Genomic DNA, 17,499 nt, shown 5'->3' on the forward strand with positions numbered 1-17,499 from the left:
TTCTGGAAAAAAATATATTACATTTAGTGAGAAAATATCGAGTACTTTATTGACACATATCATTTCCCGGTGATAAAATGATGTTGGCCCCCCCCCTCCCCCGGGCCTTGAGTTTGAAACCCGGGCCCTGGCGCATCCAAGCCGCCGCCTTCAAACGGCGAGCTGTTAACCGTCCCCGTCAGCCGTTGACTAAGAGAAAGCGTGGAAGTCTTTTCACATGACGTGGCCTGTAGCCCGGCTTTGATAGGAACCCGATGTGACAACGGGAAATTAGCGCCGGCGAAGGGCAGCCAGGCTCCAACACACAATGAGGAGTACAAAGCTACTGTCCCGCTGCATTAGTTGTGCCTAATTTTTCACTTCCAACTCTCCTTTGCTTTTTTACGAAGCCTGGGAATGTGGGTTGGACGGGCACATGTGGACAATCTGCCACGTATGGATTCTCTCTCTCCCGTGCCATCTCCCGAGTTGGATTAAGGTTTCGTGTCACGCCAAGGTTGTTTGTCTGCTATTGATCAGCCGTAATCGATCATGTGAAGCCAAGCTTGGACGGAGCGGTGCTCGCTAATCCTAATGTGGCTTCCTGCCGATGACAGTTTTTTATCATATCGGGCAACCCAAAATGTTGGAAGAGCCATATTGGACCACAAATACAAAATACAAACAAAAAATGTCTGGAGCCGTAAAAAATTTAAATACTTATATACATGTAAGTGTTATAATGATGGCAACACATGATGTAAGTGTCTATATTAGTTATATTAGCCTACTGTCAAAATTACTTTGAAAAGTCTTATATAAGTGTCATAATGACGGCAACACATGATGTAAGTGTCCATATTAGTTATATTAGCCTACTGTCAAAAGGACTTCATAATTGTTATAATGAAGACAACACATGATGTAAGTGTCTATATAAGCTATATTAGCCTACTATCAAAATGACTTTGAAAAGTCTTATATAGGTGATATAATGATGGCAACACATGATGTCTATATTAGCTATATTAGCCTACTATCAAAATGACTCTAAAACTCTTATATTAGTGTTATAATGAAGGCAACACATGATGTAAGTGTCTATTAGTTATATTAGCCTACTATCAAAATTACTTTGAAAAGTCTTACATAAGTGTTATAATGAAGGCAACACATGATGTAAGTGTCTATATTAGTTATATTAGCCTACTATCAAAATTACTTTGAAAAGTCTTATATAAGTGATATAATGATGGCAACGCATGTCTATATTAGCTATATTAGCTATATTTGCCTACTATCAAAGTGACTTTAAAACTCTTATATTAGTGTTATAATAAAGGCAACACATGATGTGTCAATTTTATCTGTATTTGCCTATTATCAAAATGACTTTAAAAGTCTTATATAAGTGTTATAATGATGGCAACACATGATATAAGTGTCTATATTAGCTATATTAACCTACTATTAAAATGACTTTAAAAGTATTATGTAATTGTTATAATGAATGCAACACACGGTGTGTCTATATTAGCTATATTAGCCTACCATCAAAAGGACTTTAAAAACTCTTATAAGTGTTATAATTAAGACAACATATGATGTAAGTGTCCATATCAGCTATATTAGCCTACTATCAAAATGACTTTGAAAAGTCTTCCATAAGTGTTATGATGGCAACACATGTGTCTATATAACTATATTACCTACTATTAAAATGACCTTAAAACTATTATATACGTGCTATAATGAATGCAACACATGGTGTAAGTGTCTATATCAGCAATTTTAGCCTACTATCAACATGACTTTAAAACTCTTATTTAAGTGTTGTAATGAAGGCAACACATGATGTAAGTGTCCATATTAGTTATATTAGCCTACTATCAAAATGACTTTGAAAAGTCTTATATAAGTGTTATAATGATGGCAACACATGATATAAGTGTCTATATTAGCTATATTAACCTACTATTAAAATTACTTTAAAAGTATTATGTAATTGTTATAATGAATGCAACACACGGTGTGTCTATATTAGCTAAATTAGCCTACTTCACAAGTGTTATAATGATGGCAACACATGATATAAGTGTCTATATTAGCTATATTAACCTACTATTAAAATTACTTTAAAAGTATTATGTAATTGTTATAATGAATGCAACACACGGTGTGTCTATATTAGCTATATTAGCCTACTACCAAAAGGACTTTAAAACTCTTATAAGTGTTATAATTAAGACAACACATGATGTAAGTGTCCATATCAGCTATATTAGCCTACTATCAAAATGACTTTGAAAAGTCTTACATAAGTGTTATGATGGCAACACATGTGTCTATATAACTATATTACCTACTATTAAAATGACCTTAAAACTATTATATAAGTGCTATAATGAATGCAACACATGGTGTGAGTGTCTATATCAGCTATTTTAGCCTACTATCAACATGACTTTAAAACTCTTATTTAAGTGTTGTAATGAATGCAACACATGGTGTGAGTGTCTATATTAGCTATTTTAGCCTACTATCAACATGACTTTAAAACTCTTATTTAAGTGTTGTAATGAAGGCAACACATGATGTAAGTGTCTACATCAGCTATATTAGCCTACTATAAAAATTACTTAGTCTTATATAAGTGTTATAATTGTAACGATGTGTCACTTCATTTCTGTTAGTTTTTTTGTGTTTTTGTATTTACTTCCGGTTCAGTGCTCTTATTTTGTTGTATTTCCTGTTTTTATTCACGGAGCACTATTTTTCTCTTTTCGTTGATTGGCAGCGGTTCACACCTGCTGTCAATCACACTAGTGTCTATTTATGTTTCACTCGAGCACTCCTCAGTGCTCGATGATAACATTATGTTGAGAACGTTTATCTGCACGACTGCTTTATGTTTGCTTTTGTTATTTTCTTTTGTGTATTAAATTCATCTTTCCTCCACGCAACTCTCCTGGATTCTTGCATACTCGGGGACACACAACTGCAGCCATGCGACATCCCAACAGTATCATCGAGCCAGAAGAAAGTGTCCTCGCGAGAATCCCTGTCGGCAATCCTCAGCCGACGTTCTGGACCGCACAATTCCTGGAGGACTTGAAGGCCAGGTTTGTGCGGTCCCAGCCAACAGATGCGGACCCTCTCCCCGCGGCAACGCCACCGGCTTCGGCTCTCCGACCGGCGCGTCCCCCGCCGCCATCTTTCCTCTCGGCTCAACGGCTGGCTACGGCTCTCCGACCAGCACGTCCGCCACTTCCTGCATGCCTCGCGGCTCCCGCGGCAACGCTACCGGCTACGGCTCTCCGACCGGCGCGTCCTCCTCCTCCTTCACGTCTCGCGGCTCCTGCGGCTCCGTCGCCGACTGCGGCTCTCCGACCGGCACGTCCGCCGCCGCCATCCTTCCCGTCGTCTGCTGAGCTGCTTCTCCCTGCTCCTACGCAGCTTCCAGCGGCTGCTCCCCGGCTGCTCTTTCTGCCAGCTCCCGCTCTCTTTTTTGGATCGCCGAGAGCTCCAGTGGAGCCCACAGTGAGGTCACTTTTGTCCTCCTGCTGGGACTCGGCGCGGGACGTGTCTTCGTCCCTCTTCCTGGCCTCCTCCCGCCCGTCCCTGGTTTTCGCACCGGGGGACGCCGACGAGCAGGCATGTCTTCCCGCAAGTGTGGACGGTTTCTGGCAGCCGCCTAGTGGAGGGGGGCCCACAATACACTGCGGTGCAGCCAGGCACACACCGCTGTCATCTTCGCAAGCGTCTCCTTCCTCGGAGACATCTACGTGCCTGGCGGGTTTTCGCACAGCCCCAACGCCGGCTCCACGCCTAGCCCCTACGCCGGCTCCACGCCTAGCCCCTACGCCGGCTCCACGCCTAGCCCCTACGCCGGCTCCACGCCTAGCCCCTACGCCGGCTCCACGCCGAGCCCCAACGCCGGCTCCACGCCGAGCCCCAACGCCGGCTCCACGCCGAGCCCCAACGCCGGCTCCACGCCGAGCCCCAACGCCGGCTCCACGCCGAGCCCCAACGCCGGCTCCACGCCGAGCCCCAACGCCGGCTCCACGCCGAGCCCCAACGCCGCCAAGAGCAGCACCACGCCGGGCTTCGTCACCGCCGGCATCCGCTATTCCTCGGCCAGCATTTGCTGCTCCTCGCCCGGCGTCATCTGCCGTTTTCACGCCGCCGATGACGCCTGCCGCTTCAACACCGCCGATGACGTCTGCCGCTTTCACGCCGCCGATGACGTCTGCCGCTTTCACGCCGCCGATGACGTCTGCCGCTTTCACGCCGCCGATGACGTCTGCCGCTTTCACGCCGCCGATGACGTCTGCCGCTTTCACGCCGCCGATGACGTCTGCCGCTTTCACGCCGCCGATGACGTCTGCCGCTTTCACGCCGCCGATGACGTCTGCCGCTTTCACGCCGCCGATGACGTCTGCCGCTTTCACGCCGCCGATGACGTCTGCCGCTTTCACGCCGCCGATGACGTCTGCCGCTTTCACGCCGCCGATGACGTCTGCCGCTTTCACGCCGCCGATGACGTCTGCCGCTTTCACGCCGCCGATGACGTCTGCCGCTTTCACTCCGCCGATGACGTCTGCCGCTTTCACGCCGCCGATGACGTCTGCCGCTTTCACGCTGCCGATGACGTCCGCCGCTTTCACGCCGCCGATGACATCCGCCGCTTTCACGCCGCCGATGACATCTGCCACTTCCACGCCGTTGATGACGCCTGCGGTTTCCACGCCGCCGGTTACGTCTTCTGCTTCCCGGCCTGCTTCAGCGCGCCCGCTTCTACGTCGGCCGTGGATGTGGCCGTGCCCTGCGCACTCTCCTCTTTTTCGGCCAGTGATTTGGCCGTTCCCTGGCCGCCCGCCTCGCCAGTTCCAGCGGCGCTCTACGCGGCGCCGCCACCTGACTTTCCCTCGCTGGCTGCGGGGACACGAGGTTTGGCAACCCTCCACCAAATCCTCCCTCCACCCTCCCTTACATTTTGGACTTTTTTCCATTTTTTTTTCTTTCCCAGGGAACATCTGGTATCTGTTCCTTGAGGGGGAGGTCCTGTAACGATGTGTCACTTCATTTCTGTTAGTTTTTTGTGTTTTTGTATTTACTTCCGGTTCAGTGCTCTTATTTTGTTGTATTTCCTGTTTTTATTCACGGAGCACTATTTTTCTCTTTTCGTTGATTGGCAGCGGTTCACACCTGCTGTCAATCACACTAGTGTCTATTTATGTTTCACTCGAGCACTCCTCAGTGCTCGATGATAACATTATGTTGAGAACGTTTATCTGCACGACTGCTTTATGTTTGCTTTTGTTATTTTCTTTTGTGTATTAAATTCATCTTTCCTCCACGCAACTCTCCTGGATTCTTGCATACTCGGGGACACACAACTGCAGCCATGCGACATCCCAACAATAATGATGGCAACACATGATGTAAGTGTCTATATTAGCTATATTAGCCTACTATCAAAATGACTTTAAAAAAGTCTTATACGAAGCTGTTGTGTCTATATTAGCTATATTAGCCTACTATCAAAATAACTTTAAAAGTGTTATATAAGTGTTATATTGATGACAACACATGATGTAAGTGTCTATATTAGCTATACTAGCCAACTATTAAAATGACTTTAAAAGTCTTATATGAAGCTGCAGTGGCTATATTAGCCTACTATTAACATGACTTAAGTCGTCTTATATAAGTCTTACAATGAAGGCAGCACATAATTTACGTGTCAATATTAGCTATATTAGCCTACTATCAAAATGACTGTGTCGCAGGCTGATGCAAATCTTCGTTGACAGAAATATTGAAATATATTTACTCTGCACAGTCACTTTTTTTTTCTTTTTTTTTTTTCTTTCTTTGTCATGAAAAAGGGACGTTTTTGTCATGTGGTTGGTGCACTAATTGTAAGTGTATATTGTGTTTTTTTATGTTGATTTAATGCAAAAAAATTTAAAAAATTATTTTATTTATTTATTTTTTGATAAAAATGAATAAAAAATTATTCTGCGGCCCGGTACCAATCGGGCCACGGCACGGTGGTTGGGGACCACTGTCCTAAAACACGTCTTTCTGTGGCAGCGTCTGAGAAAGTCGTACATGTAAACAAACTGTCGAGTCACAGTCCACACGACGACGAGTTCAAGGGCTGCTGAAATTAATAGGACAAAACGGCGCTCTCATCAGTGAAGTATGAACACAAACATTTTAAAGAGTGGGCTTTCTAACAACTGTGTCATGTTTGTCCTCCTACAGAAAACATATAACAACAAAAAACATATTTTCCACCCCATTTTTTTGTCTATTTCCATACATTTTCGAAAAATCTCCATGGAGCCACCAGGGCGCCGCTAAAAAAACGCGGGTTGCTGACCCCTGATGATGGGCCCTGGGTGGTCGCGGCGACCAGGCTGACGTAACCCCCGTCTCCTGGGAGTGATCAGATAAGGTCATGTGATCCTGCAGAGGACGCTTGGCTTCATCCCTTGACCCTACTCTTATTCCACATAAAGAAAATTACTGTTAACAATCAGCAGGCCAACGCCATTGTTGTCCCGCTCCCTCCCGCCCTTCGTCCCCCCCAACAAATTATAAGTACCCCACTGGGCTCTCGAGGAAGCCTGTCAGCCTCAATTCTAAGAAACCGGGGACATCTAAACCGTCTTAAGGTGGCAGTGAAAAGAAAAATGTTTCTCCCTTTTTTTGGGGTATTCACCCCTTTTGTCCTGGCGGTCCTTGATTGTCTTGTAATGGCTGGCGCTTTGAGGTTTAAATTCATTCGAGATTTTCCCATGCCGGTGATTGGGCGGACGGAGAAGGCCCCTGGGAATCTTTCGTAAATAAACCACGGAAAATGCTACCTTTGGTTGGATTGGAGTTCTTCACAAAAGTTGTTTGTACTCTTAAATAAAACCTTTGATGTTTTTCATCTACAAAACCATTGAAGTTGGCACGTTGTGTAAATAGCAAATAAAAACAGAATAAAATGATTTGCAAATCCTTTTCAACTTGTATTCAATTGAATAGACTGCAAATAAAATATATTTATAGTTCCAACTGAGAAACATTTTTTTTATTTTTTTGCAAATAATTATTAACTTAAAAGTTAATGCTCGCATCACATTGCAAAAAAGCAGTCTTTTACTAAGAAGCCACACTGTTGTAACACGTGCAGACTGTGACTTGGCATTGTATTCCTGAAATAAGCAGGGGCGTCCATGAAAAAGACGTTGCTCTGAAGGCCACATATGTCGCTCCAAAACCTGTATGTACATTTTAAGCATTAATGGGGCCTTCACAGATGTGTAAGTTACCTGTCAGGCTTGCCACTGACAGTTTGTTTGTCTTTTAGTTTTTCCTCTGTGTGTTTAGTACTTTCTGTTTTCAGTTCCTTTCAGCGCTCTTATTTTGTCCGTTTCCTGATTGTTTCCCTGTGCGCTGTTTCTTCTTGGCACCTTTGCCACACCTGGTGTCAATCAGCCCGCTCCTATTTGTACCTGCTTTTGTCCTCCAGTCATGGCGGCATGGCGTGGTAGGTAGAGCGGCCGTGCCAGAAACCTGAGGGTTGCACGTTCGCTTCCCACCTATTGACATCCAGATCACTGGCGTTGTGTCCTTGGGCAGGACACTTCACCCTTTGCCCCCGGTGCCGCTCACACTGGTGAATGAATGATTGGTGGTGGTCGGAGGGGCCGTAGGCGCAAACTAGCAGCCACGCTTCCGTCAGTCTACCCCAGGGCAGCTGTGGCTACAGATGTAGCTTACCACCACCAGGTGTGAATGAATGATGGGTTCCCACTTCTCTGTGAGCGCTTTGAGTATCTAACAATAGAAAAGCGCGATATAAATCTAATCCATTATTATTATTATTATTATTATTACTGTCTTGTCGATGTCGCTCTTGTCGCTCCTGTCGTGTCGTGCCGTGTCTTGTATTTGCAGCGTAGCCGTAAGCTACATCCGTTAAATGTTCGTAGCTTACTGCTTTTTGTTCCCTGATTACAGGTTGTTTTGTACTACACGTTACTACTTCTGTTTTCCTGCTCGCTACGCGCTAGCTTCCACGCTAGACCCTTTTTGTTTTTGCTAGCTTCCATTGATTGATTGATAGATACTTTTATTAGTAGATTGCACATTTCAGTACATATTCCGTACAATTGACCACTAAATGGTAACACCCGAATAAGTTTTTCAACTATTTTAAGTCGGGGTCCACGTTAATCAATCCATGTTAAGCTCCTTTTATTTTCTAGCTCCCATGCTAGCTCCCTTAGTTTGTTATCCGCCTTGTGCGCGCTTTTGTTAGTACCCTTTTGTTTGTACTTATTGTAGTATTTTAATTAAATCATGTTTTCCCATTCAAAGCCTGCCTTTTTCTCTGCATCTTGGGGTTCGTCACTAACTAACGTTGACATTACCCATGCCTTGGGCACTAAAACACCCCCATATCATCACAGATGCTGGCTTTTAAACTTTGCGCCTACAACAATCCGGATGGTACTTTTCCTCTTACACAATTTCCAAAAACAATTTGAAATATGGACTTGTCAGACCACAGAGTAACTTTTCTACTTCGCATCAGTCCATCTTAGATGATTTCGGGACCAGCGAAGCAGGCGGCGTTTCTGGGTGTTGTTGATAAATGGCTTTGGCTTTGCATAGTAGAGTTTTAACTTGCACTTACAGATGTAGCGACCAACTGTAGTTACTGACGGTGGTTTTATGACGTGTTCCTTAGCCCATGTGGTGATATCCTTCACACATTGATGTCGCTTTCATTTGCAGTACCGCCTGAAGGATCGAAGGTCCGTGATATCATTGCTTACAAGCAGTGATTTCTCCAGATTCGCCGAACCTTTAGCTGATATTACGGACCGTAGATGGTGACATCCCTAAATTCCTTGCAGTAGCTCGTTGAGAAATGTTGTTCTTAAACTGTCGGACGATTTGCTCACGCATGTGTTCACAAAGTGGTGACCCCTCGCCCCATCTTTGTTTGTGATTGACCGAGAAGCTGCTTTTATACCCAATCATGGCGCCCCCCTCTTCCCAATTAGCCTGATCACCTGTGGGATGTTCCAAATAAGTGTTTGGTGAGCATGCCTCAACATTTCTCAGTCTTTTTTGCCACTTGTGCCAGGAAACAGTAAGAACACACAAGGAGGATCCACAAGAGTGCAGCCCTCCTGCAACCAGCAGTAACACATTATGTCATGTATCATTATATCATTTGGTCAACATTATTAAGGACAAGCTGTAAAAAAAAAACAGATTTTTAATGTACTTGTTCATTTACTGTTAATATCTGGGAAGGCTGTCCACAAGGTTGCGGAGTGTGTTTATAGGAATTTTCCACCAATCTTCCAAAAGCACATTGGTGAGGTCACACGCTGAAGTTGGTCGAGAAGGACCGGCTCTCAATCTCCGTTGTAATTCATCCAAAAGGTGTTCTATCGGGTTCAGGTCAGGACTCTGCGCAGGCCAGTCAAGTACATCCACACTTGACTCTGTCATCCATGTCTTTATGGACCTTGCTTTGTGCACTGGTGCACAGTAACTGTTTCCACAAGATTGGGAGCATGGAATTGTCCAAAATGTTTTGGTAAAGTTATTTTCACTGGAACCAAGGGGCCTAGTGAATAGGACACCTGATTCTGATCATTTGGATGGGTGTCCAAATACTTTTGGCAATATAGTGTACATTTTTGTGATTAATCACATGACTTAAATTATTATTTTTGACGGTGTTGGAGACACACAAACATACATTCCATTCAACTCCTACAAACCATTCCCCTGCTTCCCTGGACCCATATCAGCTGGTATTTGACACAGGCCCCCATATAGCTGCCCGGGATATGCCTTTATAAGCTTCTTAAATTTTGGACCGCCGGAATAAGCATGTCCTCATTCACTTGTGTCAACCAGGTGAAATTGTGTTTGAAAACCTTTGACAAGTTAACTTGTGGACAGCTTTCCCAGATATTAACAAGTTAACTTGTCAAAGGTTGAAGACGGCATATTTTATTTTGAATGTAAACCAAATAATTAATTGTTTTTGCATGATATCCTGTCCAGAAAAAGCAGATTTTAGCTAAATTGAATGGATGTGTTGCGGCGACCGGCAAATATCGAAGCTCTGCGTACAAAACCCAAAACCAGTAAAGTTGGCACGTTGTGTAAATGGTAAATAAAAACAGAACACAATGACTTGCAAATCCTTTTCAACTTATATTCAATTGAATAGACTGCAAAGACAAGATATTTAATGTTCAAACAGAGAACTTTTTTTTTTTTTTTTTTGCAAATAATTATCAACTTGGAATTGAATGGCTGCAACACACTGCAAAAAAAGTTCCGGGTGTTGTTGATAAATGGCTTTGGCTTTGCATAGTAGATTTTTAACTTGCACTTACAGATGTGGCGACAAACTGTAGTTACTGACAGTGGTTTTCTGAAGTGTTCTTGAGCCTATGTGGTGATATCCTTTACACACGGATGTCGCTTTTTGATGCAGTACCACCCGAGGGGTCGAAAGTCATGGGCATTCAATGTTTGTATTCGGCCTTGCCGCTTACATTCTCTGAACCTTTTGATGACATTACAGACCGTACGTAGATGGTGAAATCCCTTAAATTCCTTGCAATAGCTGGTTAAGGGATGTTGTTCTTAAACTGTTGGACAATTTCCTCATGCATTTTTTCACAAAGTGGTGACCCTCGCCCCATCCTAGTTTGTGAATGACTGAGCATTTCATGGAAGCTGCTTTTATACCCAATCATGGCACCTACCTGTTCCCGATTAGCCTGTTCACCTGTGGGATGTTCCAAATAAGTGTTGGATGAGCATTCCTCAACTTCCTCAGTATTTTTTGCCACTTGTGCCAGCCTTTTGGAAACATGTCGCAGGCATCAAATTCCATCCATCCATTTTCTACCGCTTATTCCCTTTCGGGGTCGCGGGGGGCGCAGGCGCCTATCTCAGCGACAATCGGGCGGAAGGCAGGGTACACCCTGGACAAGTCGCCACCTCATCGCAGGGCCAACACAGACAGACAACATTCACACACTAGGGCCAATGTAGTGTTGCCAATCAACCTATCCCCAGGTGCATGTCTTTGGAAGTGGGAGGAAGCCGGAGTACCCGGAGGGAACCCACGCATTCACGGGGAGAACATGCAAACTCCACACAGAAAGATCCCAAGCCTGGATTTGAACCCAGGACTGCAGGAACTTCGTATTGTGAGGCAGACGCACTAACCCCTCTGCCACCGTGAAGCCCGCATCAAATTCCAAATGAGCTAATGTTTGCCAAAAAATAACAATGTTTACCTCTTTGAACGTTATTTATATTGTCTTTGCAGTCTATTCAATTGAATATAGGTTGGTGTATTGCGTTTTTGTATTTACCATTTATGTATTATTATTACCATGTATTTTCGGGTCTCCCCATGTCTAGCATTAAAAGATTACAGTTGGTACAAAATGCGGCTGCTAGACTTTTGACAAGAACAAGAAAGTTTGATCACATTACGCCTGTACTGGCTCACCTGCACTGGCTTCCTGTGCACTTAAGATGTGACTTTAAGGTTTTACTACTTACGTATAAAATACTACACGGTCTAGCTCCATCCTATCTTGCCGATTGTATTGTACCATATGTCCCGGCAAGAAATCTGCCTTCAAAGGACTCTGGCTTATTAGTGATTCCTAAAGCCCAAAAAAAGTCTGCGGGCTATAGAGCGTTTTCCGTTCGGGCTCCAGTACTCTGGAATGCCCTCCCGGCAACAGTTTGAGATGCCACCTCAGTAAAAGCATTTAAGTCTCACCTTAAAACTCATTTGTATACTCTAGCCTTTAAATAGACCTCCTTTTTAGACCAGTTGATCTGCCGCTTCTTTTTTTTTCTCCTATGTCCCACTCTCCCTTGTGGAGGGGGTCCGGTCCGATCCGGTCCGATCCGGTGGCCATGTACTGCTTGCCTGTGTATCGGCTGGGGACATCTCTGCGCTGCTGATCCGCCTCCGCTTTGGATGGTTTCCTGCTAGCTCCGCTGTGAACGGGACTCTCGCTGCTGTGTTGGATCCGCTTTGGACTGGACTCTCGCGACTGTGTTGGATCCATTATGGATTGAACTTTCACAGTATCATGTTAGACCCGCTCGGCATCCATTGCTTTCGTCCTCTCCAAGGTTCTCATAGTCATCATTGTCACCGACGTCCCACTGGGTGTGAGTTTCCCTTGCCCTTATGTGGGCCTACCGAGGATGTCGTAGTGGTTTGTGTTGTGGTTTGTGCAGCCCTTTGAGACACTAGTGGAGGGGGTCCGGTCCGATGGCCATGGATAAAGTACTGGCTGTTCAGAGTCGGGACCCAGGATGGACCGCTCGCCTGTGTATCGGTTGGGGACATCTCTACGCTGCTGATCCGCCTCCGCTTGGGATGGTTTCCTGTGGACGGGACTCTCGCTGCTGTCTTGGATCCGCTTTGAACTGAACTCTCGCGGCTGTGTTGGATCCATTATGGATTGAACTTTCACAGTATCATGTTAGACCCGCTCGACATCCATTGCTTTCGGTCCCCTGGGGGTGGGAGGGATGGGGGGTTGCCCACATATGAGGTTCTCTTCAAGGTTCTCATAGTCATCATTGTCACCGACGTCCCACTGGGTGTGAGTTTTCCTTGCCCTTATGTGGGCTCCACCGAGAATGTCGTTGTGGTTTGTGCAGCCCTTTGAGACACTAGTGATTTATGGCTATATAAATACTACACGGTCTAGCTCCATCCTATCTTGCTGATTGTATTGTACCATATGTCCCGGCAATAAATCTGCGTTCAAAGGACTCTGGCTCATTAGTGATTCCTAAAGCCCCAAAAAAGTCTGCGGGCTATAGAGCGTTTTCATTTCGGGCTCCAGTACTCTGGAATGCCCTCCCGGTAACAGTTCGAGAGGCTACCTCAGTAGAAGCATTTAAGTCTCACCTTAAAACTCATTTGTATACTCTAGCCTTTAAATAGACTCCCTTTATAGACCAGTTGATCTGCCGCTTCTTTTCTGTTTCTCCTCTGTCCCCCCCTCCCTTGTGGAGGGGGTCCGGTACGATGGCCATGGATGAAGTACTGGCTGTTCAGAGTCGGGACCCAGGATGGACCGCTCGCCTGTGTATCCCTACGCTGCTGATCCGACTCCGCTTGGGATGGTTTCCTGTGGACGGGACTCTCGCTGCTTTCTTGAATCTGCTTTGAACTGAACTCTCGCGGCTGTGTTGGAGCCACTATGGATTGAACTTTCACAGTATCATGTTAGACCCGCTCGACATCCATTGCTTTCGGTCCCCTGGGGTTGGGGGGTATGGGGGGTTGCCCACATATGAGGTTCTCTCCAAGGTTCTCATAGTCATCATTGTCACTGGCGTCCCACTGGGTTTGAGTTTTCCTTGCCCTTATGTGGGCTCCACCGAGGATGTCGTTGTGGTTTGTGCAGCCCTTTGAGACAGTAGTGATTTAGGGCTATATAAATACTACACGGTCTAGCTCCATCCTATCTTGCAGATTGTATTGTACCATATGTCCCGGCAAGAAATCTGCGTTCAAAGGACTCAGGCTTATTAGTGATTTCTAAAGCCCCAAAAAAGTCTGCGGGCTATAGAGCGTTTTCCCGGTAACAGTTCGAGATGCTACCTCAGTAGAAGCATTTAAGTCTCACCTTAAAACTCATTTGTATACTCTAGCCTTTAAATAGACCTTCTTTTTTGACCAGTTGATCTGCCGCTTCTTTTGTTTTTCTCCTTTGTCCCCCCCTTCCTTGTGGAGGGGGTCCGGTCCGATGGCCATGGATGAAGTACTGGCTGTTCAGAGTCGGGACCCAGGATGGACCGCTCGCCTGTGTATCTCTACGCTGCTGATCTGACTCCGCTTGGGATGGTTTCCTGTGGACGGGACTCTCGCTGCTGTCTTGGATCCGCTTTGAACTGAACTCTCGCGACTGTGTTGGATCCATTATGGATTGAACTTTCACAGTATCATGTTAGACCCGCTCGACATCCATTGCTTTCGGTCCCCTGGGGGTGGGGGGGATGGGGAGTTGCCCACATATGAGGTCCTCTCCAAGGTTCTCATAGTCATCATTGTCACTGGCGTCCCACTTGGTGTGAGTTTTCCTTGCCCTTATGTGGGCCTACCGAGGATGTCGTAGTGGTTTGTGCAGCCCTTTGAGACATTTGTGATTCAGGGCTATATAAGTAAACATTGATTGATTGATTGATTGACCATTTACACAATGTGCCAACTTCACTGGTTTAAGGTTTTGTATATTTGGTGCAGAGATGCGGAACGTCACCGCCATCAACGTGGAAATCAGTGGTGAGCGTGTTGTCGTCTTTTGGGGGTCACCCCCCCATCCTTGACTCCCACTCCCCTCGTCTTTTTGACTCCTTTAAGCCCCTTTTTGCCTCTTCATCCTCCAGGTCACCTTGTGTTCATATGTGATGAAATCATCCCCTCCAACCCCCCCCCCCCCCCCCCCCCCCCGCCCCCCGTTTTTAAGTGTAGGAATTTCGTAAAGCCTTGCCGGTCGACCATTTGCACATCAATTCAAACAAGCGTGTTCTCCTCGTATGATGCATCCGGGGAGCCGTGTGCGCGCCCAGATTAATTAAAGCCATTTATCTGTGAACGCTACCTGCTGGGCTTGAGGACGCCGCCATTCGTCTCTCTAGGAAGAGCTCTCTCAAAGAAAGGTGTCCCCTTTATTTTCCAGGAGACAAAGAGGCGGTCTTGGCCGAGTGGTATGAGGCGCCCATGCCGGTGACAGCATCACATTGCGTGCACCCCCCCCCCGCTTTAACTCCCGCGCGCCAGCTTTTCGTTGCATAATAGCTGCTGATGCTGGGAGCCTGCAGCGGCGACGGCCCCGCCCGCCCGGGTCGTTACTGAAAAGCTGCCAGTATTTCATCATCCTCCCAGTCTCCCCCTTCTATGAACCCCCTCGCGTCGCTGCATTACCGCCTGCCGCCTCAGGGTGGCAGCGCAGACATGCATGTTTGTCCACGAACCAGACACATTGTCCTCGTTGACTCTTGTGTGTGTTTCTGTGTGCGTGTATGTGTGCGTGTGTGTGTGTGTGTGTGTGTGCGTGTGTGTGTGTGTGTGTGTGTGTGTCTAACGGCAGACAGGAACAGAAAGCGCCTGGAGTCTGCAGCACTCTCGCTGCAGTCTGGCACGGGCTATCAACAAGATACACCAGGGAGGGAGGAAAAGGAGGAAAAATAAAGGGAGGGGAAGGAGGAAAAAAAAAAAACAGGACAAAGAAAATGCAAAAAACAGCAGAAAGAGGAAGAGGATGGGGGGCGGGAGTGGACGTATAGGATGATGAAGTAAGAGGGGAGTGATGGAACGAGGACACAATGGGATGCTCATGAGGGACGGGTGGGTTTAAAAGCGCGGACGAGGCAAAAAATAGAGGAGACAAATATAGAACAAAGCGAGCTGGCCTGCTTTTAAAGACAGATGTGTGGAGGAGACGTATATGGAGGGCAGGCTGGAGGACTGGAACTGAATTAGGCTCTTTGTGTCTGCAGAGCTAATCAAGATTGCACGGGGACAAGTGTGAGCGTGGCATTTGGGACGTGTTCTACAAATGCGGCGGAGCGTTTATTTACAGACTTAATCAGGTCTCCAACACGGTTCGCCGACCGTTGCTTCGTTTGTATAGTGAAGCATAGTTGACTTCAAGACTCAATGTAAACATGAATCATTATTTAAATGCAAACTTTCCACACACTACAATGCATATAAGTCAGCCACCGATTGTGCAAGTTCTCCCACTTAAAATGATGACAGAGGTCTGTAATTTTCATCATAGGTACACTTCAACTGTGAGAGACAGAATGTGAAAAAAAAATCCAGGAATTCACTTTGTAGGAATTTTAAAGAATTTATTTGTAATTTATGGTGGGAAATAAGTATTTGGTCAACCATTCAAAGCTCTCACTGATGGAAGGAGGTTTCGGCTCAAAATCTCACGATACATGGCCCCATTCATTCTTTCCTTAACACGGATCAATCGTCCTGTCCCCTTAGCCGAAAAAACAGCCCCAAAGCATGATGTTTCCACCCCCATGCTTCACAGTAGGTATGGTGTTCTTGGATGCAACTCAGTATTCTTCTTCCTCCAAACACGACGAGTTGGGTTTATACCAAAATGGATACATGGATGATACAGCAGAGGATTGGGAGAATGGCATGTGGTCAGATGAAACCAAAATAGTTTATCAACACCCAGAAACGCCGTCAGCTTCGGTGGGCTAAGATGGACTGATGCAAAGTGGAACAGTGTCGAATAGACAGCAAAGACGAGATATTTAATGTTTCAACTGGTAAACGTTATGTCTTGCAACTATTAGCTCATTTGGAATTTGATGCCTGCAACATGTTTCAAAAAAGCGGGCACAAGTGGCAAAAAAGACTGAGAAAGTTGAGGAATGCTCATCAAACACTTATTTGGAACATCCCAAAATAGAAATGTTTGGTATAAAGTCAACTCGTCGTGTTTGGAGGAAGAAAAATACTGAGTTGCATCCCAAGAACACCACACCTACTGTGAAGCATGGGGGTGGAAACATCATGCTTTGGGGCTGTTTTTCTGCTAAGGGGACAGGACGGTTGATCTGTGTTGAAGAAAGAATGAATGGGGCCATGCATCGTGAGATTTTGAGCCAAAACTGCCTTCCATCAGTGAGAGCTTTGAATGGCTGACCAAATACTTAATGTCCACCATCATTTACAAATAAATTCTTTAAAATTCCTACAATGTGAAATCCTGGATTTTTTTTTCACATTCAGTCTCTCACAGTTGAAGTGTACCTATGATGAAAATTACAGACCTCTGTCATCATTTTAAGTGGGAGAACTTGAACTGACTACTTTTTTGCCCCACTATATATATATATATATATATATATATATATATATATATATATACACACACACTATATTGCCAAAAGTATTTGGCCACCGATCCAAATGATGAGAATCAGGTGTCTTAATCACTTGGCCCGGTGTATAAAATCAAGCACTCAGGCATGGAGACTGTTCCTACAAACATTTGTAAAAGAATGGGCCGCTCTCAGTGATTTCCAGCGTGGAACTGTCATAGAATGCCACCTGTGAAATTTCCTCGCTCCTAAATATTCCAAAGTCAACTTTGTTATAAGAAAAGTCAAGAGTTTGGGAACAACAGCAACCAAGTGGTAGACCACGTAAACTGACGAAGAGGGGTCAGCGGATGCTGAAGCCCATAGTGCAAAGACGTCGCCGACTTTCTGCAGTTGCTACAGAGCTCCAAGCTTCATGTGATCTTCCAGTTAGCCCACGTACAGTACGCAGAGAGCTTCATGGAATGGGTTTCCATGGCCGAGCGGCTGAACCTAAGCCAGGGGTTGGCAACCCGCAGCTCTTTGACCACTCTGATGTGGCTCAGCTTCATAATTGCCGACCTCCCCGAT

The sequence above is a fragment of the Nerophis ophidion genome, linkage group LG24, assembly GCF_033978795.1.
Source record: "Nerophis ophidion isolate RoL-2023_Sa linkage group LG24, RoL_Noph_v1.0, whole genome shotgun sequence".
In the NCBI taxonomy this organism is placed as follows: Eukaryota; Metazoa; Chordata; class Actinopteri; order Syngnathiformes; family Syngnathidae; genus Nerophis; species Nerophis ophidion.